The sequence below is a fragment of the Emydura macquarii genome, unplaced genomic scaffold, assembly GCF_026122565.2.
Source record: "Emydura macquarii macquarii isolate MOO-44397 ecotype Brisbane River unplaced genomic scaffold, CSIRO-AGI_Emac_v2 contig_1263, whole genome shotgun sequence".
Lineage (NCBI taxonomy): Eukaryota > Metazoa > Chordata > Testudines > Chelidae > Emydura > Emydura macquarii.
Window position 1 is genome coordinate 8272937 of NW_027131400.1, and position 23384 is coordinate 8296320.

The window sequence follows — 23384 nt, forward strand, 5'->3', positions numbered from 1 at the left end:
AAACCTCATTCCTCTGATGGCTAAAAACCTTCTAATTTCCAGCCTAAATGTATTTGTGACGAGTTTATACCCATCTGTTCTTGTGCCAACTTTGTCCTTTAGTTTAAAAAGTTCTTCTCTCCCATCACATCTGGGCTACATTTATTATGAAACAACAAACCTGACAGTGGTCTAAGAATTTAGGAGGATGCAAAGAATCATCTAATTGCTCTTCCCCAACTTCCTAGAGGATGCCCCATGTACAGAAGGATGACAACTGGGCCAAGTGCCAAAATTGCTTTGTGGATATACTCCAAAATACTAAGACTGGTTTTGGATTGCCACCAGACTCCCAATTAATAATACTTTGCATTGCTCTCATTCATTGCATGCAAAGATATTTATAAAAACATTAAGGAATTAAACTTGACAACACCTCTATGAAGTAGATGGGGAAATAAGACAAAATGAGGTCAAGAGATTTGTCCAAGGACATGATGGGAAAAACAAATCAGATCTCTGGACTCCCAGCTCCTGTGCTTTAACCTTCCAGCCTACTAAGTTAAACTTCTCACTGAGGAAATAATGGGCCTGATTCTGCCCTAAAATGCAATGGTGTAAATCCATGGTAATGCCATTGATTTAACTGGGGTTAGTCGGGATTTACATTAGTGTATTTTAGGGCACATTTAGGCCCAAGATAAACAAAAATTAACATTATGGAATTCTGGCAATGTTACTGTTTCTTGGGAGAAGAGATTTCAATTCTAAACTGAACTATTTAACATGTATATTGTTTTCAGGAAATATAGCAGGAGCTCTATTAACATTTTTTTTAAAAAGTAGCCACTGGGATTTTCAAATTATGCCAAATTTTTAGGCCGATTTCCATAGAGAGACTTTTGAAAAAAACAGCTTCCTAATAAAACTTGAGAATTTGGAAGCCACAATTCTCAGGATTATTTCAACTGTTAGGTTTATTAAGAAATTTTAGTGCTAATATTCTTTGGCATTTAATTGTGCTGACAAATGAGAAGGGCAGTACAATGAAAGTAGGGTGTATTTGTTCGCCTTGCAAACTAAGGACAAAAGGGTCAGAGAAAGTGCTTTAGCTGCTTCGTTTATCCATTCTGTTTTGTTATGAGGAAGTTGCTTTAAGCCAACTCTGCTCAGCCCAAAGCCCTGTTTAGACATAAGAGTCATATCTCACTGATCCAGCTACTCCCAGCTTGCATTAGCTTTGCCCTCCACTGGTGTGTTGTTGTTGTGAAATGAATCACTAAGACTCATGCCAGTTTGACAGAGAGCTTAAAGCTGCTCAGCGAGTCAGAGTTAGACTGTGTGTGTTAGGGCACACTGGGTCTGACATGTTAAACTTTTGGCTGTGCAGCTCAGCATCTTAATTGTGTTTCTGCTCTTTACAAGCTGCTAGATTCCCAGAATTGGTTCCTAAATTTTTTTTTCATCTGGCTAATAAGATATTTCAGAGCTTATAAGCCACATAGGCTTGAAAGAAAGCCTCCATTAGTTGCTTAACAAAGATATCAATAGGTTTCTGCAGTGATTTGGGCAACTGTCACATTAACCTATGAAGTCATTGTAAACGTTGCTGGATCATTCTAAGGGAGGACAACCTGCCCTTTTAGTTTGGGAGAAAAATAATACTTTGCACTTATAACAGAAATTTTCATCTGAGGATATAAAAGTGGTTTAAAATTATTAGTAGTTCTAGTATTAGTATTGTTAATGATGAGGACTTAATATAGTGCTTTTTATCTCAAAGGACTTCATGCGGGTGGGTATCAGCTCCATTTACCTAGGGGGAAACTGAGGCACAGAGCAATTAAATTATTTACCAACACAGTTTGAGGCCGGTCTTAGAATAGAACCCTGTTCAAGGGACTCCCAAGTCTGTGCCCTATTTACTGTACTGCTTCCCTCCCAAAAGCTTTGTGAGACAGTTCAGTTTCACTATCCACTTTCAGAAACTGGGACACAAAGAAGTGAAGTGACTTTTCCAGGGTTATGCAGTAAGGCTCCAATTCTGCAGTGAGCTTCACAATGATCCTATATGGAATCAGGATCAGGATCAGTGTCTCCATTAGAAAGATAACTGAGAAATCTTGACCCCTCCCCCTTGGTGCTTCAACTGTAACAACTAGCCAAGACTTCTTCTCACCTATAGATAGCATAAAATAGTAGATTAATTAAATATGATATATAAAAAAATTAATCCCCTAAAGATGAAAGATTAATTTGGTCATGAGTCCCATAACAGGAACTACTGATCAGTGGCATACTGTACAAGATGTAAAAATGTTTTTAACAGCTATCATTTTATCTTTTTAAAAAATAAATGATTAAATACAGCAAGATCGTGATGATAAATTGAATACTGCAGTGGTGTGATGTAATCAAGAATTGTGGTAATGCTTTTTACTGGAAGATTAGTCTTTAAATAGCAATATAGAATTTTTTTTTTTTTTTTTGTGGAAATCAGTAGATGGAAAGCTAAGTGTGTGTGTGTGTATATGTGTGTATATACGTGCACACACACACACACACACACACACACACACACAAATGTTCTTAAAGTGGCATGGAATGAAAATTCATCAAGTTCCAGAAGTCAGTTCAAAGGTCTTTTTTAGATATAAAGCTTAGTACATCCAAAATCATGTCTCCTGAAGCTATAAGTATGACTTTTGACACAGTGTAAAATGTTGATTCATAGAATAATAAACTCAAGAGTTAACAAGCCCAAGTTATCCCAGCTTTGGACTGGAGCAGTACAGACTGACGGTGTTTACCAGTATCTGAGTCTGATCCACACTTCTTACATTTCCAGCTCTACTCACATTCATCCTTCCAAGAAGGGATCATGTTAAAGCTACACTGCTGAGATTTACCTTGCAAACTGTGCTGAAGTCTGATAATCACACACATATATACAGAGCACTAAGTTAAAATAACTCTAGTGATCAGGAAAGCCAACAAGATCTAAGAAATTCAGAGATAAGGCTAAAACTCTGCCTTTGACCTTGCCTTTTGGACCTTAGATTTTGCATCTTTTGTCTTTATAGTAGGTAAACATTTTTAATGATTCTGAGGTTCCCTGACATAGTACAGTATCAGGTGCATTCCCTAGCCATAGTGGAATAAGTTAACTCCTTTGTACCCAGGCTCAGATTGATGATGAAAGATACATTGGAAACAGTCATTGTGAAAGGATTAATGAAGGAATAGGAGATGATTCTCCGAGTAAAGAGTGCCTAAAATTGGTGTAAATTACAGTTATGCCTGTGTTTAGGATTCCTTTATGCTACCAGAGCATTGTAAAAGGCCTTAGCATAAACGAGAATCAGGCTCTTAGTCTTAATTCTAATGTTCTGCCTTTTGAAGGAGATGAGAGAGTAAGGGCTAATATTTTAACTTCTGTTTCCTGATCTTTTTTCCCCTGGAATGTTACATTTAAAAAAAGTGGTGACGGGAAATCTTTACTGGGACTAAATGCACTAATGCACTAAATCAGAGTTCAGACACATTTTAAATTTTTTCCTTCTAGTCCATGGTCCTGTTACAGTTTATTTTATAGGGAAATATTGTGTTACGTATAATAAAATGGCTTCATCATACAGAAGATTCTTATAGTGATAAGGAGGAAAGTCAGGGATGTTCTACCACTCTAAATTATATGGTTCCTGCTTAATATGTTCAACCATGTTTAGGGAGTGTGATATTTCCCCTTTCTTCCTCTCTATAGTATGGGGCAGTATACGTATAGTATACGTCACCTTGAGTAAATTGATTTAAATGTGCCTATGACAATTTACACTAGCTGAGGATCTACCCTAGTATCTTTTTGTGATTTGCCAAATATATTATGAATCATACAGGTTAGAGATGAAAAAGACCAACTGGGCTGTCTAACCCATGTCTCCATCAATGCAGGGATGTGCCTACTGCACTTTTATTCATGCTTCATCCAGTCTAGTCTTAAAGGTTTCAAGTGATGGGACTTCCCATGGCAGATTATCCCACAACTTAATATATTCCACCATTAGGAAGTTTTCAATGAAAATTTTCTCACATATTTCATTTCCTAATTTCTTCTTATTGCTTTAACTGACACAGCCTTGTACTGTCCAAAACAATTCCTCTTTCTTCTTGATGTTTACATTCTTCAGATATTTGTAGACTCGTGTCATGTTCACTCTGCCTCCCCAGTAACTGCTTAGCCAAGCTATATTTATGTAATTCTTTTATTCTTTCTGATAAATCAATCCAGCCTTCCTCAATAATTTTATTGCTCTTCTCAGAATTCTTTCCCATTTGTCAATTTTTCTGGTAATGAGGTGCCCAGAAATTAACTCGCTTTTCCAGATGCTGATGCCAAAACCATACAGGAAGGGGCTATTTTCTGCTTGCCGTATAACGTTTTGCTGATGTAACCTAAAACTGTCTTAGTTTATTTTACTGCTGTATTACTTTCTGGTGCTACTGTAGTAGGATTCTTGTATCTAATTTGCTTTCCAATATCACTCCTAGGTCTCTGTTGGCATTACTGCTTACCAGATTTCTCCCTTCCATTGAATGAATATTTACCATCTGGGTTTTGGATTATTTCTTTCCATATAGGAAATGGTCAGACAACTTCAAGACATCAGTGTAGTTTCCCAGATGGACTAGGAATTTCAGCAATAAATCAGTACCTCCTGTGGAAGAAGGAGAAACTGAGGTATGCAGGGATAGGTTACCCTTTTCCATCCTTAAACTCCCAAATCCTGCATAGTATCACCACTAAACTTTAGAACAGAAAATTAATCATTCAGCATTCTTGTGAGGGTCCAAAGTTCTAGTGTTAACAGTTGCCCTGGCTAATATCTGTACTACAAACCTATGTGACATATAACCACAAGCTGCCGAAACATTGCTGAATTTATTTTCACATGTGACCTAGACCAAATTTGAACCATGTTATCTGGGGGTGACGGTCTAATGCCCAGCCATCCTGCTCAGCCCTCTGTTCCGTATTGTTTGGCTAGGATGGTGTACTGGGTTAGCGGTAGTCCTTTTCCCTAACACAATTGGCACTGATTGCCAGACTTATTGGAACCTCACCAGTGAGGCCAAAGTCTGAATGGGCATGGAAACTGAGCTAGCCTCTCAACTCTAGATGTGGATATCCTTCCAGGTCAGAACTGAGGCAGGTTGGTGGCTGTATAGCAAAGAGATTATTGCACTATCTATGCCCCTGCTGAATCTATTCTATAGATAAACAGTGAACTTCTGTCTTAGGATTTTCAGTCTGACACATTTCAGCACTAAAATTAGAGTTGGTTGAAATATTTTTGATGAAGTATGTGTGAATGGGTGTTCTTGTTTTGTTTACTTAACCCAATTTATAAGTGTCTACACTGGGGGCAGGACGCTTATTTAACCAGTTTCTAAACTGATTTAATTAAATCAGTACAGAAATGATGTGTAAACAATCTCTGAGTTTCCAGGACCCATGCACTGCTCTCGGGTCATCTGGCAGCATGTTCATATGATGGTCTCCTGTGAGACATGCTACTGATAGAATCAGAATGAATTCAAAGAAATTGTGGTAGAAGTTGATTGCTGGGAAAACAGCATTCAATTTTGCTCCATGGTGTGTACAGTACTATTTGCCTGAGTAAAGGGCTTCTGGCAAAGTTGCCCCATGTTGTTGTGTTTAGAAAGTAGACTTAATGGAATAGCTAAACTGAGATTGACGCACTGTGGGATGGTAGTCAGACTAATATTTTTGCCATGGAGACTATTACACTAGTAATCCCTATCCAAACTTGCACTGCCCCAATGAGATTGGCATGGTAAGGACCACACAACAATTAACCTTGCTCTTGGCAGTCTAATCCAAGTGGTAGTTGGAACTCCTGTGCTCTAATGGAAGCATATTTGTGTGTGAATGCAAAGTGTGTTACAAGGGTTTTAGGGGGCTATGATGGGGTGTACAAACCCTACTCTGGAGTGAAAGGGGTAAAGGAGCTTCTCTGGGCCCAGGCAGCTCTGCCCCACCACACTTGCAATGCATGCACAGGCTGGAGGAGGAGTTTAAAAGGGGAGCTGAGTAGCTTACTTTCAGGCAGCCAGAGGAGGTGATCAGACCTGTACTCTGAAGCTCTGCAGAAGAAACACTGTGAGAGGCCCACCTGACTATTGATGGTCTACATGACCAGTTTAGGGAAAAGAACTCTGGGCATATGCAAGATCAAAGACTTCTCTTCTTTGATATATTTTGTTTACTAGTTTTTGCTTTTCCCTCTTGAATAGGGAGGCTAGTAGGATGTGATCCAGGGAGGCAGCCACATAGCATTCCATGGTGCACAACTCAAATGTCTACCTCTGGGCCCTGGATTGGGACCCATTGGAGAGTGTAAGTTTCGTTTCTCCCACCCAGCCGCTATTGGGGATGGAGGCAAAAAAGCCTTTACTTGATAGTAGAGACTCAGGATTTGGATGACTCCCTATCCCAGAGAATCCCGACTCTGGGACTTTGGTCAGGTGAAGCCTGAAACCCCTTGCTGGGCAGCAGAACTAGCATTTGTTGGATTCTTTATGTACCCTGGAGGGGGTGACGCAATTTGTTACTTGGAGGGACAAGTCAAAAAAGGGGACAGACCAGTCCAGGGTTGGAATGGTTATCAACAGGGGGCACCAAGACAAAAGAGCACTGGTCACAGCCTTGCCCAACCACTAGGCGGCACCAGCTGGAAGCAGACACTTTCATGGGGCCAAGTGGTGGGTAGTATGCCAAATTTTTCTAATTTAGACTAGGTCTAAGTCTGCATACTCTTCTTTCTATACACACTGTATGGTAGTATGCCAAATTTCTCTAATTTAGACGAGGTCTAAGTCTGCATACTCTTCTTTCTATACACACTGTATGGTAGTATGCCAAATTTCTCTAATTTAGACGAGGTCTAAGTCTGCATACTCTTCTTTCTATACACATTGTATGGTTTCCCACTGCCCACAGTTGAAGAACTTCTGGAGAGAATGCACAAAGTTAATACACAAAGAACTTACTAGCTCTCTTGCAAATTTAGACTTGGGTTGGATGACAAAACTCCATATCAGAGCATAAAGGGCTTGGGGCACTGCCTTCTAAGTGAGAGTTCAAAGTCTTAGCTTCTGATTGCTAGCAGCAGAGAATACAAAACCACAGCAATAGTGACATTTGTGTTCGAAAAGCATGATGCCTTTTCTCAAAAGTTGCATCTACACAAGAGAAGTTTAGCAAAAAATGTGTTCAGTGTCACCAGTGGAAGCATCCAGCATTTTTGCCACCATCGTAGATGAACATCATAAGAAGACTTCTAACACAGTGGTTTAATCCCTCTTTCTTTCTTCCTAGCCTGTAGAAAAAAATAGGTTTATTATTATATTTGTGGGTTGCATTTGCTTTGGAAAGGACTCACTGAGTGGACGCAAAGTTGAAGAGATGAGTTTTGAACCTATTTCTGAGCATCGGAGGGCTGTGGGCACTATTCAAGAAGTCTAGGTCCAGCTCCTGCCAGAGTTTGGTCTTCTGCAGTGACAAGTCTCCCCACATTGGTCAACAGCTTAATTGTTCATGAGAACATAATCTAAGAGCTGCTATATTGGGTCAGCCGTTGGTCCATCTTGCCCAGTATTGGACTGTCTCAGACAGTGGCCTGTATCTGAGCTCAAGCAGGAGTGCCCAAAACAGGGCAATTGCGGTGTGATCCACCCTTGTCTTCCATTGCCAGCTTCTAGTAGTCAGAAGCTTAGAGTTGCCCCAAGCATGGGTTTGTGTCCCTGACCATCTTGGTTCCAGTGGAATGTAGCTCTTATGCAAAGTCATCATCATGGAAGAAGATGCAGTCTTTCAGGGATATAAAGCCAATCTTGTGGAAGGCACTGAACACCATTCAATGGAGATTCAATTCAGACTGTGGAGCACAGGAGTGATATGGTCACAGAGACCTGTATTGCTAAGCAGGTAGGCTGATGTGCTTTGTACCAGTTAGAGCTTATTCAGGATCCAGGGTTTCATGACACTGAAAGTCAATGGAAACAGAATCTTCTAAATCACTTAGGTGCTTTTGAACATTTTATGTACAATGAATTTCAGTGATCAAGCCACACAAGTGTATAGGTCACCCAGTCCAAATCTGTGCATGATAAGATGGGATGCAATCTATTGTGCAGTCATGAGAGTGGGTGTTCTTTTGTCATCATGGCTATTTGGGCACCCAGTAACATTGAGATGTCTAAAAGGTCTTCATTGGGGAGCAGATGCCCAGGATAATAGAGAGTGCCATATTGCCAGCCCCAAGCATTCAAAAATCATAAATCAAGTCCTCAGAAACATATGGTATTGGCTTAAAAATAATAGTTTTAAAATACATTTTTGGAGTTCTTTTTATTTGCCTTCTGGTTTTTGAGCTTTTAGAGTTCACAGTTGCAGAGACAAGCCTAAAAACATGAGGACTAGAAACTTACTTTTTTAAATGAAAGCTGAATTTCTGATGTATGCATGTGCCTCCAGGAGCTGAGGGCTCTAAGTAAAACACCAAATATTGTGAGGCTCACTTTTAAAATCCAGAGAAATGGGAGCACTGAGTGGTTACAGAGAGGGGAAATTCTTCAAAATGCTCTATTGTCTCTATCAGCATCACCTCAGTCTTGCTGTGTTCAGCTTTAACCAGCTGCTATTCCAGGTGTTGATTTAAATTAGGCATTGAGAAAGCTGGGAGGTGGTGCTGTTTATTTTTGATATCAAGAAGATGTATAATTTGGTGTCATCAATGCACTGATAGCTCTTCAGCTACTGTTATCTCACCAGCCATCCCAACAGTACATTTAGATATGAAATAATCTGGGGGTAAGGATTGAGCCTTGGGATGCCATAAAAGAGAGTTTTGGCAGTGAAGCCCTTGGTTTGGTCTATAAGGCATCATTGTGCTGGACATTGTAAATACACATAATGAAAAGACAGGCTCTGTCCCAACGAGCTTACATATCTGTGGGAATTAAGAGGTCATCCACCAGAACAAGTAATTTTGTTGCTATTCCAAGCACAATGATTGCTACGTTCCTTAGTCTAGTACAAATCCTTACTGACCCTCCCTCAGGCAACCCAAGCATTGAAGTCAATGGGAGTTTTATTTGATAGTGGGCTTCAGGATTTGACCTTCTTTAACTGACTATGATAGCTGAAAGCTTCAGAGGGACAAAAGGGCCTGAGTTAAAAGTTCGGGCTTGTTCAAATCCAGGGGTTTAGTTCAGCTCATTATATAAAGAGAAGTCTGGTGGCAAAGTAAAAATCAGACCTTCACTCAAGGTCAGGTTGTCCGGAACTGGAGTTTTGGTCAATCTCTGTTCAGCAGTAATAACATCTTTACCTCCTAAAACTCTATATCCTGCAATGCCACTGTTATTTATGTGCAACATAATTAATTTTTATTTTATTTTAGAGAATAAACAGTGAAATAAACATGTAAGAGCCTCAATTTAACTTCTGTAAATATCTTCATGGAGAGAGTCTACGCAGCTCTCAGTGTGTGTTTATTCAGGGTTTATGTCATGAGAAGTTAATTCACTTACAAGTAATAGCTGTGATTATCAATCAGTCTCCTATTTATCTCCACCAATAGTGCTAACTTCCCAAACCAGATGTGAAGTGTTCCTTTTTCATTTCAGCAACAGCTAGGGTGAAAGGACATTGAGCATTTAAAGAAAATTACATTCAGGTTTTTTTATTATAAAACCTGAAGAAGTGGGTAAACCTGAAAAGCATTCCTGGAGGCTTCCCAAGCCTGGAAAGTCCCAGGATTACCAATCTAAACGTGCAAATTATTCTTCTCCTCCTCTCTGTTTCTCCAAACACTTTCTCTCTCTCTTTCTCTCTTTCTTCCATTTCCAGTTGCAGCCACTGGCAAACAGATTCTGTCCAAACGAAGGATTGGAGCTCTTGTCTAACATTCCTCCAGAGTCGAGTTCCAAACCTTTTTTAGAAAGACTGGACTTGTAACTTTTCCAACTGTAAATATATGATAGATGGATACCAGACACCTGTTAACTAATTCCTTGCCAAGTTTTTCAATTTTAAATTGCATTAGAGGCTTGTGCAGTAGAATTCTTGTAATCTATTAGCTGTTGAACATATGGGAAAGGGCTGGGGATGAGAATAGGAAAAAAAATGTCAATTGTCTGAGAATCAGAGAAAAAGCAAGACACCCTCTCCATTTTCAGAATAAATTGCTGAAATGTGAAGAGACATCTGGTCATAATTCTTCTTTTGAAAGACATATATCATGCATGGAAATGATTTGCATCAGGTGAAATTCCACTGTTACACCAATATGACTCCAAAGTAACTCCATTTAAGCTAATGGATTTACTCCAGAATTACCTTGGTGTAACTGAGTGGGTTTTGATCAATCAGCTAATTACTATGATCCTCTGTAATGAAGCACATACAGTGAAAATATACAGTATATAACAAAATTGGATATACAGTACATTACATCTAGGTAGAAAACATGTAGGAAACAGTGACAGCTGCCCCAAGAATCATATAACTCACTGTCTTAACTTTAAATATCGCACAGGTTTATATTATTTGTATTACCATAGTAACTATATAGACTGCAACTGAAACCATTGTACTAGGCACATTACAAACACTTAATTAAAAACAGTCCCTGTCCTGAAGACCTTACCATCTAAGTAGATACCTTCCAGTAAAATTGTATTGTAATTTTATTTCTAATAGGCAACCAGTTTCTGCTGATACATTTGGAAGTTGCTTGAAATGCTTGCACCATAAATGCTTGAGGCCCTGATCATAGCAGATTACTTTTGCAGTTTAGATCTCGAATCCATGGAGAGCCCCATCGAGGGATCCCAACAGCCTGTTATGAAGTTGTGAAAGCTTTGTGTCCATTTTTAGTTAATGCTTCACTGAGCCTGGTCAGTGTTCAAATGAAAAGATCCAGGATGGCAGTCACGGAGAGATTTGGACTGCTCTTGACAAGTTCCTTGATGGAAGGAAGAACTTTCCAGAATTAGATAGTGGGGTTCCCACATGGTTGTCCATTTTATTATTTTTCTAGTTGGGCAAAATGCATTACCTATAGCTCACTCCTTTTGTTTCATTTTTATATACTGTAAAAACAAGGCAATCCATTCCCATCCTTTAATTAAGGTGGAGGAGAGTTGACTCACAATATATATTTCTTTACATATTGCTACACAAGTGTATGTTCAGACCACAGCGTGGGTACTTCATGAAATAATACTGACAGATTTAAACTCCAATCTTATAATGTGACCCTCTGTAAGATTCTTCACCTATGCAGAGGTCTTTTTTTCCCTCACTGAATTATTGCTATTTGTCTTTTCTGTGTATACATTGTGAAAGAATAGAAGTATATGATGGCATGGTATGATATAAAGGTTATATAAGCATGAGTTTGGGTTGATCCCATTACTCAGTGAGGAAAAGGTGGCGAGTCCCCATCAAAGAAGTTGGTATGGTGACCATTTCTTTTGTTCCAATTTGTCCTCCTTGGAGATAGACACTGTTTTGAATTCAGTTCATTTTTCTATGTGAAGTTGGATGAGAGAGTTCCTTGTACTGGGAAGTATATAGGGCTGTGGCTGGGTGAAGGCAGTCCAAGTTAATTAGAAGGTCATCTATCTAGAACAGTTCAACTGGTAGTACGGTGAGGAAGGAGATGCTTGCTCTTTTTCTTTCACAGCATGGAATCAGGTATGTGCTCATGCTACAACTGATTAGGTTCAGCACAGAGCTGGCAAATATTGTAATAAGTGCTTAAGATTATGCTCGTTTCAACTTAATTTGTACCCTTTGTTTTTGCTTTCTGCAAGTATTCTAGCAAATGAGATTAGCGAAAGCTCACTGACACGGCACATTTTAAGCAAATATTGCCAAATATTCATGACAAATAAATTTCAGAATTGTACTTGTTAATGTTTGCTTTGGAATTCTGATTCTAAGTGCTACACCCATCCAGTCTGGGTACAGAAATATACTATATGGCCTATGTATCCAATCTAAACAGGTTTAATTTCAAAATTTTAATTATTATTATTATTTATTTGGTACTGACCAACCATTCTGATCATGCTGGACACTGTACAGACACAGAAAAGAGATAATACCTGCCCTGTAGGGCTTACAATCTAAAGATATCAAATGACAAAATATATTCAACAAAATATTTGCAAGCAAGCTACAGGCCACAAGCTTTTCACTGATATTATTTGATGAATAACATTAGATAATGAATTAATTGCAGTCCATTCACAGACAATTTAGGTACAAATAATGAGGAGAATTTAATTGAATTAATTATTTATTGTAAATCACTGTTCCTGTTGTATGCCAAACTGCATCTTCTTCCTCTGTAATCTAGTGGGGTTCATGAGAAACCACAGATTCTTACTGTGCTCCCTTAGTTTTTTCCATTCTTTTTGGTCCATGTCATTCCATATTTCACGAATACTCTGCGTCCTCTTATCACTCTTATACAACATTTTCTAATTACATGTCCATACCACATTAGTCATTTTCAGCCCTCTGAGAACAATTAATAGGTACTCTGTAAAAGTCTGCAGGAGGTTTTCATGAAATCACCCATTCCAACTTGAGCTTTGTTGGCTCGGCAGGTAAGCCATTGGCAGTTAGTGCCAACTGAAGAGAATCAGTTTTGTCTGAAATGATGGAAACTCATAGAAAATTGCATTTACGCCCCCCCCCCCCATCATAGTTAAAATTTGCATTTCCCCATCAATAAATTGGACTTTGTGTCTTATTTAAAGTCAATTTTTCCAAAGCGTTTGAATTTCTAAAATGAGCACTGTCAACCCAGATAGTCTTGGCTTCAGCCTGTTTACCCCCCAGTTATATAAAGCTTGAGGTGAAGTAGCTGGATCCTTAAGAGAGCTCCTTTGTAGTCCTGAAGATGTCAAGATATTTTATACTCAGTCAAAGTGAAGTAAATAGAGCTAAAGCTAGATATTGAAATCCCTTCCCCTCTCCTTTTCACAGACATAATAGCCCTAAAAACTGGATTAACATGGCAAATTGTGTAATCTTTGGTGTCATTGTTTTAAAACACTGTATTTGTTTTAAATAAGTGTGAGGATACAGCAAGTGTACTGTCTTCTAAATCTATAGCAGGAAGCAAGGCAGGAGGAGGACGTTCTAGCTAGAAGCTCTATGGTAAAGCTGTGAGAGGCTAGCTTTAGGGATAACCCGTTTGCTTTCATCCTAGGAAAGTTTCTTGATCACTGTTAAAAGAAAGTCAGTATGTCTGTCTGATTTTTTTTTACCATTATCACATGGCAATAATAGTAAGCAGTAACAATGAGAGATACCATACAGTCATTGCCATTAAATGTAATTGTTTAGTTACCACACAATGATCGCTAAATGTAGGGGAATAAATAATTTCTCGGTCCCATCTGTTTCAGAAAGTGTCCAATGTGTGTTCCCCATCTCCATGGCAACTGGAAGCAGACTAGGTCTGGGCTTAGGGTTGCCCTCCTGGAACAACTCCCCATACATTTCTGCCTTCAAGCTGCACACATGGCAGACTGCAGGTCTCCATTTGAGGCAGAGCTAAAAGGTTTTTATCAAAATGTGTCTCAAGTTCTTCACTGGCTTCAAGGTTTTTCTTCTCAAAACTGCTATCCTCAAAAATATTTGCCTGCTAACAAGTCAGACTTTGGCCTCACTGTTGAGTTGAATAGCACTCTTAAACTTGCATAGAGTTAATATTTTTCAACTTTGGAACTAGAGAGTTCTTCCTGAGAGTGGTCCTAAACTCAGGTTCAGAGCAAAGATCTGGTCAGTCTCCATTTGTCATGGAGATGGAGAATGCCCACTGTGAAGACTGTCTGACATGGAGGGTCCAAGAAAGAAAATTCACAGGTAAGTCAGACTTTTCCCCTTTCAGATGCCACTGTACACGGACTCTTGCTAAGTGCTGACTTTTTAAAGGCAGCCCCCTTTTGGCACCGATTGGAATCTTTGTCAGGCAATGAAAGTTTTCAGTTGGCCTAGCCTGGTTACCAAACTGCATCCATATATTTCACTTGACTTCTATATTTGGGGGGACAGCTCCAGTCAGGCAAATGGGGCCTCACGCAGGGGAGCAAATTCTGCACCCATCTGAGGCTTGTAGTTTGTGGTGGGCAACATTTTCTTTCCCTCCCAAACTATGCCCATGACCGTATCTTATGATATTTTGTCATTTCAGGAAGTCTCCCCACCGTCAGCATACCCCATCCCTAAATATTATATTTTGTACATAAAGCACCTCAATTCTAAAACCGAGGGAGATGGAAAAATACAGTGTATCAATAAACAGTGTGTGCTTTTGAAACGACGGATCATGGTGTACATAGCTGAATTATTCTACTCAGACCCCATAAAGTTACATGCCTACTGATTTATACTAACTGTAAGGCACTTTTTAGCTGAAAGTGTTTTAACTTTGCCCAGCATGTGTTTAGTTGTTTAATTTTCTTTGCTGTTAAAGTCCACCTCATTTCTAAGCTACTGGTGTTTCCTTGAATGTGCTAGCCTGCATGGAAAAAATAGTCAGGAAGTCCTAATTAAGTAATTGTTTAGTTCCAAACACAAAGACCCCTTGGACTGGTCCTACACAACTCCTGATACATAGCTATGTTTAAAGATTTTTCCTTTAGCAGGAATTAAAAGAAGATCTATTTATTTGTGTTGGTATTATGTATTCAATGATATAGCAGCCATTGCTCCTTTTCATCTCTCTAAGCACAGGTAAGATTGTCTATGCTAACAAAGAATACAAGTTATCTTCGGCTGGATCAGTTGAAATATCTACTACTCAAATTCCAAGTTTCCTTTGATTTATCAATGTCACATTTCACATTACGGTACCACATTGTCCATTTTCTTCATTTCCTTTTTAATTATAGCTCCTCAGCTCGGTAATTTGCTGTTGCGCCTTTTTTGAAGTCTTGTTTTTAGTTTATTCAGCAAAGTGGGAGAGTAACATGAAGGTCAGGCTTTGTGATAGAAAAGTTGTACAAAAGCTTCCCCCCTAAACCCTTTCAGGTGTGGATGAGTTTAGAAAAGCTGGATGGTTGAATGCTGCATGAGCTAAAAACGGATGTTGTTTCCAGTTTTTATATGGATAGCACATCTTCTAAACTATTAATTGTTATTGTAGACATGGCTCGCAGTCTCATTAATAAACATACCACTCTTTCATTCAGTGGTGTTTAAAAAGGAAAAAAATACATGTGGATTTATGAAAGTTTTGTATTAAATGCTTCTTCTGTAGTCCCCTGCATATTTCTGTAGCTTTCTGAATTTTACAAATTCATTATTTAGCGCTTATCCTTCACCTGAGGTAGATTAGTCAAATCCAGTGTTTTGACTAAATACACAAAGAGAGACACTCACAGAAAACATACTCAGACACACACTGTGAAAAATATGCACAAATATATGTGTGCTTTCTCTTCCACCTACATACACAAACAAAACACATTTTTCTATAACACACACTCGCTGAAAACACATTCTTTGGGACCACAATAATGGGTTATAATATAATATAAGATTCTTACACCATACAGAAAACACATACAGAGACACATACAAATAATACATTGCTCTTTACATACTGCTTTTCATCAGTAAATCTCAAAGTGCATGTTCTCTCTTACACATTCTCTCTCTCTTTCACACACGATCCACTACAACAAAGCAAACTTTTATTTAGTTCATGTGCACTGTGGTCTTCACACCTGTGCAGTCATAACTCGGGGCAAAATCTTGCTTCTACTGGACTCAGTGGGAGTTTACCTTAGTAAGGACTGAATCAGGGCATGGGGCCCTATAGAAGTAAAAACAGCTATCATAGGTACCATAGAAATTCCACACATCCATTTCCTTTTTTACTACTACAGAAACATAGTGTACTACACTTGGAAGTTAGCATTTAGAGCCTAGTGCATTTGAACAAGCAATTCAACTCCCTTTGAGTTTGCAGTAAAGATGCTGGGTGACTCACCAGTGGTAGCTATTATTGACGGCACTCCAGAGCTTAAAGAGAAACATGTGCCTAGAATATGGCAGAGCAATATCTCTTAAAATCTCTGCAGGAAATTTCTACCTACTAGTCCTAATTTCAGAATCCAGTGGTATTATATATAAAAAAAAATTCTAGACTCTTTCATCTGCATTGCACCGACTTTCACTGAGTACCGACATATTGGTAACACTGATCCTCTGCATGCTCCCATTTGCAAAATGAACTGCACACAACCTTTGAGTTTTCTTCTGCTCAGCAGGTCTGGGTCTAGAATGAAGTGGCAAAAATAACATGGGTTTTTTTAGTGTCTGCTTTTGGAAAACCTACATGTAATTAATATAAATGTGACAAAAGCTGATGATAAGCAGTCTGATAATCCATCCTTAGCCCATGATCTTACCCAGGAGTGCCAACGTTAAACAGTGACTTGTAGAGGAAGGGTTCCTCCAAACAAGATTCCTTCCATGTAGGAGACCTCAAAGTAGAATGAGGGGTGAGGACAGAAGTTTCCCCTTCAACACAAGCTCTTAGGTAACTTGTTTTACAATGTGTTTTATTTGATAGGAGGCTGGGCCCATGCAGAGGAATTACTCCCATCTTAGCGCTGTAGGAATGCTAAGCACATCACTAGATGGGAGCAATACTGTCAAGAAAAATGGGCAACAGAGCTACTGAGACACAAGCGTGTTCTGGGCAGCTCTACAACACCCTCATTATGGAGTTGGTTAATGGGGAGGGGATTCAGTATCTTAGACAAGATGACAAAAACACTAGCTCACTTTTGAATTTGTAGGATTGATTCTGCTTTCACTTGTACCAGTTTTGCATTGGAATAAGTCCATTGGTTTGGAGTTACTCCTAACTAACATTGAGGCAAGTGAGATCAGAATTGGGTCCAGTCTCTTAATTAGTGATTAGTAATGAAGGGGCTACAACAAAAATGCCCCCTCTTGATCTATAGTTAGACCAAGTATCTCAGGGGCAGATGGGCAGAGAAGCAGGACTGAGGGACTTGCAAATCTATTCATTTTCCACCATTTAATTAAGATCAATTACTCATAATAATTATAGAGCCAAGAAAGAAGGCAGCACATCTTGGCAAACAAACTTGTATGACATGCTCTGCTCCTGTTGAAACAGGCAGGGCAGGAAGCAAAGCTCCTACACCAGCATCCTCAGGGGGACCCTATGTTACAAGAGATTTCTGCATATATGTTAATAACAGTTAAGATGTCAGTAGATAATGCTCAAGAATATGTAGCATAGTTCCTCAGTTTTGAAAAGCCAATAAATCCTATTGTTGTGCACTGCAAGTGACTCCATTTCTGTGCAGGTCTTTACCTCAGCTCTTAACACTATAAAGCTATTTCTTCCCGTCCTTTTGGCTGGTGTTGCAGGATCCTCCTATCACTAAGCTGAGGGGCTGGTGTCTGCTGTATGGAGGCAATCAAGAAAGGAATGATTGAGCGCAACAATGACAAAAGAGAGAATGAAGCACGTATGAGGGAAGTGAGGGGATCTTCCACAGGGAGCATGGTTTGAAGATCCTTTTGATTTGGTGTAATCAGGCACATTCCAAAGATAAAATATTGTTCCTCAGAAATGTGTTTATGAGCCCCAAGGTTAAGAGTCATAGCTAGCTGGGATGATTTAGCTGTATCTGGAGAGAGGGTGAAGTTCATGAGTGGCTGAGAAATCACCCCATCTCTCCATGCAGTATGAAAATTAATATAGCACATATTCATTATGATATTTTCCTATGAAGTGAGCAACCATATCCTTTCTGTCAGAATGGCTTGTATTTTAGATTAAGGGAAACCACAGAACAAGAAAGGAGCAGACAGTGAGTGTATTCTAAATAACACGCTGCATTGACTCTGCCTCATGAAGCAGCAGCTGCCCCAGTAGATAGGCAGACTTCTTGGAAATATAAAGGTACTGAGCAGAGCACAGACCTATAACAGATACATACACCACAATAACGAGAGTTCTGTGGCACCTAAAGACTAACACATTTGTTAGTCTTCAAGGTCCCACAGAACTCTCGTGGTTTTGCTGAAAACAGACTAACATGGCTATCCTATACCTCTGGAATACACCACAATGTGTATTTTAAGCAAGGATTCAATGTCCCTGTGTGGGTCATGTGAGATCCCTAACACAGAAGGAGTCTCAAGAATGTAAACGCAGATCCTCATTTAGGGCCTTTTGCAAAGCCCATTGAAGTAAATAGAAAGAATCCCAGTGACTTCATTGGACTTTGGATCAGGGCACTAGAACTGAGGTGCTTTGCCAGAACTATATTCCAGTTAGCACTATTTAACACAATACTTTATATCATGGGTCAATCCTTTATGCACTGGCCAGGGAAACTGAGTGAGGGCCCAGAACTGTGTTCAAACATGATTCTGGCTTATGCAGTAACAGTATGTGTGTAGACCAAGTGCAGGTACCTGTTCCAATGAAACTAGTGGAAAAGAAAGAGAAAGAGACCCTGGAGAAAACTGCGAGTGAATTTTCATGAAGCAATGGTTATGAAGTGACCACCCTTAACCAGTCAGAATTGACAAATGGAGGGAATAAAAACAAAAGGGGATAAAATCTAAAATAAAAGGTACCATAATCAAGATGCCCTGGGGCATTTAGCTACCGAATTCGTAGTTGCTTGCATCTAAAAGAAAACCCTGGGATGTCTTTTCCATCTATCTGCTTTTTAGAGCCTTTTCCTCCCCTTCACTCCTCTCTGTCTTTCTCCCTTCATCCACCAACATGGAATTATCCTTCCTGTGGGGGAACAGGGCATACCAAATGATGCTTAAGACCTGGTCTCATATAATGTCCCCTCACCTTTACCCCTCTATTGTGCTAAAAATACCAGCCTCAGTGCCCCGTTTATTTCCATCTCATACTTTTCTATACTGTCTTTCCATGTGCTTATAGAGCACATAATACAATGATGCCCAGATCTTGACTGGAGTACTTGGAGCTCTGTGCACTAACATAATATTAATGAAAACTAAACTAAATGAGTTTATTCATAATAAATGAAATGCCATCCCCACCTCTAAATTTCCCAATGTGTCCTGGCTTTGATGTATCTCTCTCTTAGGTTGTTATCTGTTGGTGCAGGAACTCTCTTTACTTCGTGCACTGTATAGAAACAAGCACAGCATTGGTACTAAACAAATAAATAAGAGTTAATCTACATTCTTGATTAATACCCTACATTAATAAAAATAAATACAGATACTGTTAGTGTTTTATGAATTCTGGCTGCCAAATGCTTTTTTTCTGTCTTCTCTAGATTCCCTATCTCTTTCAGTGTTATGTATATTCCATGATAGTCATATGTGTTTTATAGTATGTCCTTGCCTTTTAACTACTGGTAGTATAAGAGTGAAATAAACAGAAGTTTTTGTATGTTAACTCAGTGAAGCTGGATGAAGACTGACCTAAAAGCATGGGGAAATTATCATATAAATATGAGAAAACATGCTGGACTGTTTGTACCTAATGTTAGTGCTTAATCTGTGGATTCTGTCATATTTTATAGTGTTCTAATTAATAAAAAAGAGAGCTTAAAAACCCAAAAGTTTTTAGGCTATCGGAGAACAAAAAGATTCCTACCCTGGCAATGCTTTATCTATTTGACCTTTTAAAGCATTTGTAAAATCCAAAGTTCTTGAAATGTTCAAGCCAAGTTACAAATCCCTCAAGGACTTAAGTATCTTACAGGATGTGTACATATTTTTTCTGTTTTATTACACATGGCCTCCCTTCTCTGAATTACATTTTTTGTTGGTTCAAACCCCAAACTTAAAAATTCTTAATGAAAATGCAACCAAATTTTGTTAAATAAATAAATGTTAGTTTCCTTTTTTTCACTGAAATTTTGTTTTTGGCAAAATTTTATGATTGGCTTTAATTATAAAGCCATTATGGAAATTGATGATACTCTCATAACTGGAATTCTCTGTTCTTTGCAAGTCACCCCCTCTTAAAAAAAAAAAGATATATCAGAAATAGAGGGGGGAGGATGCAGAGAGGAGTGAAGAAAATGTTTAGAGACATGGAAGGAGTTCCATGTGAGAACAGACTGAAAAGATTAGGACTGTGAAGAGAGGATGTGAACAAAAGGGGATGATTAAGATATGTGAACTGAAGAAAATACTATTTTACAAACATGTAATATAGAGTTGATTGAAATTTTTCAACTACAAATTTTCCCAGTTAAATATGGGATTTCATCAAAATCATTTTTTTATTTTGTGGGAGGACAATGATTTCAGTGACATTTTTAAAAAGAAAATTAGAAGCAAATGTTTCATTTTGAATTCACATTTTGAAATGTTGACATTTTGAAATATTTGTTTCAAACAGACATTTCAAAATTAAAGTTTTCCTTTAATCAATCAATTTTTTTTGTTTTGACATTCCTGAATTGAAATTTTTTGGAACTTTTCTTTCTATGAAAATGTTTGTTATTTTGACTTTTTGTCCCAGTTTGGGGTGAAAAGAAATACTGGAATTTCCCTTGTGATAGAAATTTCATTTTCTGAACATCTCTAACTAGTGATTCACATGCTTAATGGAGAAGGACATAAGCATCAAACTTTATGTCCAGTTTTCAAGCAACCTAAAGGTTAGGGGTAGCATCTAAGGTTATATCTAAGGTGCTGGTTAGCTCATTCTAAGGAGAGATGGCATTTACAAAATGTTGATAATTTTGAATATATAATATTTTCCCCAGAAACAAAGAATAATCTGTCATGGGTTTTTTCCGACTCAGTCCCAAACTTTTCAGTAGCACTGCAGGAAGACATGAAGACCTTATTGACCTCTCAGTAATTGGAGTGGATTCTTGCTATTAGCAAAAGAAGAAGTCTTCTTGTGTCTTTGAATTTGTGTTATCACGCTTCACTGTTGTTAAGTCTAGGGAGCTTAGCATAGTATGTACAGATAATGACTGGTTTTGGCAGAAAACAGTTGATTGTGTGCAGCCGAGATGGGCTCAAACAGCAAAATTCAGGTCCAGTTTTCAAGCACTCTAAAGCTTAGGGGTATTGGACTCTAGAGTGCTGTCTGGCCCAATATAAGGATGGATGCCATTTGCAAAATTCAGATCTGGATCCAAGTTTGAATTATGATCTCTCCCGAAGTTCAGAGCTGTTTGGAATTAGGCTTTTGCTTTGTGTTTACCTGTAATTTTTAGTTATATTAAACTAGAGGGTTGCACACTTTGTTGCTTCGGTAGGCAGAGGACACTGCGCACATCCGGGGCTCCTTGCATCCTTCCATTCTACCTCACAGGTTTCCTGTGTACAACTCTCCCATGCCCCTATAGTTCAGGAACTCCTAACAACCTCCTCCCTCATGCTCTATGTGTCCCCCATTGCCTGCCCATTCCAGGGGTTCTGTGTGACCCCTATTCCCTCATCTCCCATGCCAGTGTTCCCCCATTTGTTTCCCATGCTAGCAGCTATGTGTGCCCCACTTTTCGCCCTGTGCCATGTGCCAGGGCTCTGGTGTCCTCCATTTTCCGTTTCACCATACAACTGTCACCCATTTTGCCCCAATCTCCTCTCTGCCAAACACCAGGTCTGTGTGTCCACCATGGCTCCCTCCCTCAAACGACTGTTCCCTATTCTGCCTCATCATGACAGAGGCACTTTGTGCCCCTTTCTACCCATGTAAGGGATTCTGCATGCCCTCCATTTCCTTTTCTTCCATACCAGTTCCCCCTTTTTCTCATCCCCATGCTAGGGGTTCTGTGTGCGCCCTCCCCTCCCCATCATTATTATTTCTTTTCTGTCTGGGAGGGAAGTCATTCATGGTATCAACATTTTAAACTGTATTAGGGTGATAGGGAGAGCTGAGATGTGGGCTGTTGTTATTCTGGAAGGTGTTAATGGCTGGTTTTTTTATCTATAGAGTTACAGACCTGGTTGAACTGATGGGTTAGCTGACTAGATACCAGTGGCTTCATGTGTCCCTCAAATCCCTGTTCTGGTGGTCTTGGCAGAATTTGATTTAAAAAAAAAATTTCAACAAGTATCTATGATTATTTGTAAGCCTTCTTTTAGGTTTTTATCAATTTAAAATTTTACAGTTGCATGAAATTAAGGGGGATTATCAGATAAACTTTTAATGACAGTAGACATTGAGATTGAAAAAGTTAGTTTTAATAACCATTAAAATACAAATTGTCAACATCCCATGTCAAAATATGCAAAGTAAACTTCCTTAAAGCACACACTAACAAGATCTCACGCAGCATTTTTCTTACTCTGATTATCTGTAAATTTCAATTATTATAGATGAAATACTTTTATCAGTTTGTGTTCACAGTAAAATCGATGTTTAACGACATTTCCCAGTAAACAGCTAATTCTTCCAAGCCTATCTATAGGATTCTGGCCACTGATGACTAGAATGCTTTTGCAATTGATTGGATGCGGCATTTAATAGTTATGACATTAAACAGAAAACAGAGAAACACCATCAAGTTGAGTATAGGATCTTACTTTGCTTGGCCAATATTTATCTTATTTTGCAGGTTGTCAATCAGACTAAGAATTTATCAGCATTCAAAAACAGATTCAATATATTTATGGATAAAAAGAACATCCACCATTATATTGGACAAGATAAAAAAAATAAGAGATATAAACTCTATTACAGGACGAAGGGCAACCATTAACTGCTCCGTATAAGGAAGATGCTTCCTCTCTGAGGAAGTTATTCCATAATTGTCCATCATGGGGATTTTTATATCTTCCTCTGAAGTATCTAGAACTGTTGGAGACAGGATACTGCCCTAGGTGTACTGCTAGTGTGGTCTGATCTGGCAATTCCTATGCTCCTATGACCTAACGTAATACGGACATTGTGCAATATCACAGAGTTCATAATAGAATATCAAGTGCAAGGTAATGTCCACTGAAAAGAACAATTTAAAGTATTCATAATTATTGCTGAATTCTGAATTAGTTATAACTAGAGATGGTTGAATAGTATAAAAGCCTGATTATGAACAACTCTAATCAAATAAGAATCTGGGGTTTGAGTCAGGCTTTTTGAGCCCCTTTATTGTCTGCTGTTTGTGAGCATTAATGTGACAGGAATTTCGTTTGTACAAATCTTTACAAAAAACATATCTGCTGAACAATCATAGTGCTCAGTTCATGGATTATCCATACACTATAATTTGTTTTCTCAAACAGGTTATGAATAATGAACAAATTTGGGGAAACGGATTGGTCTGCAGATACCTTGCAAAGA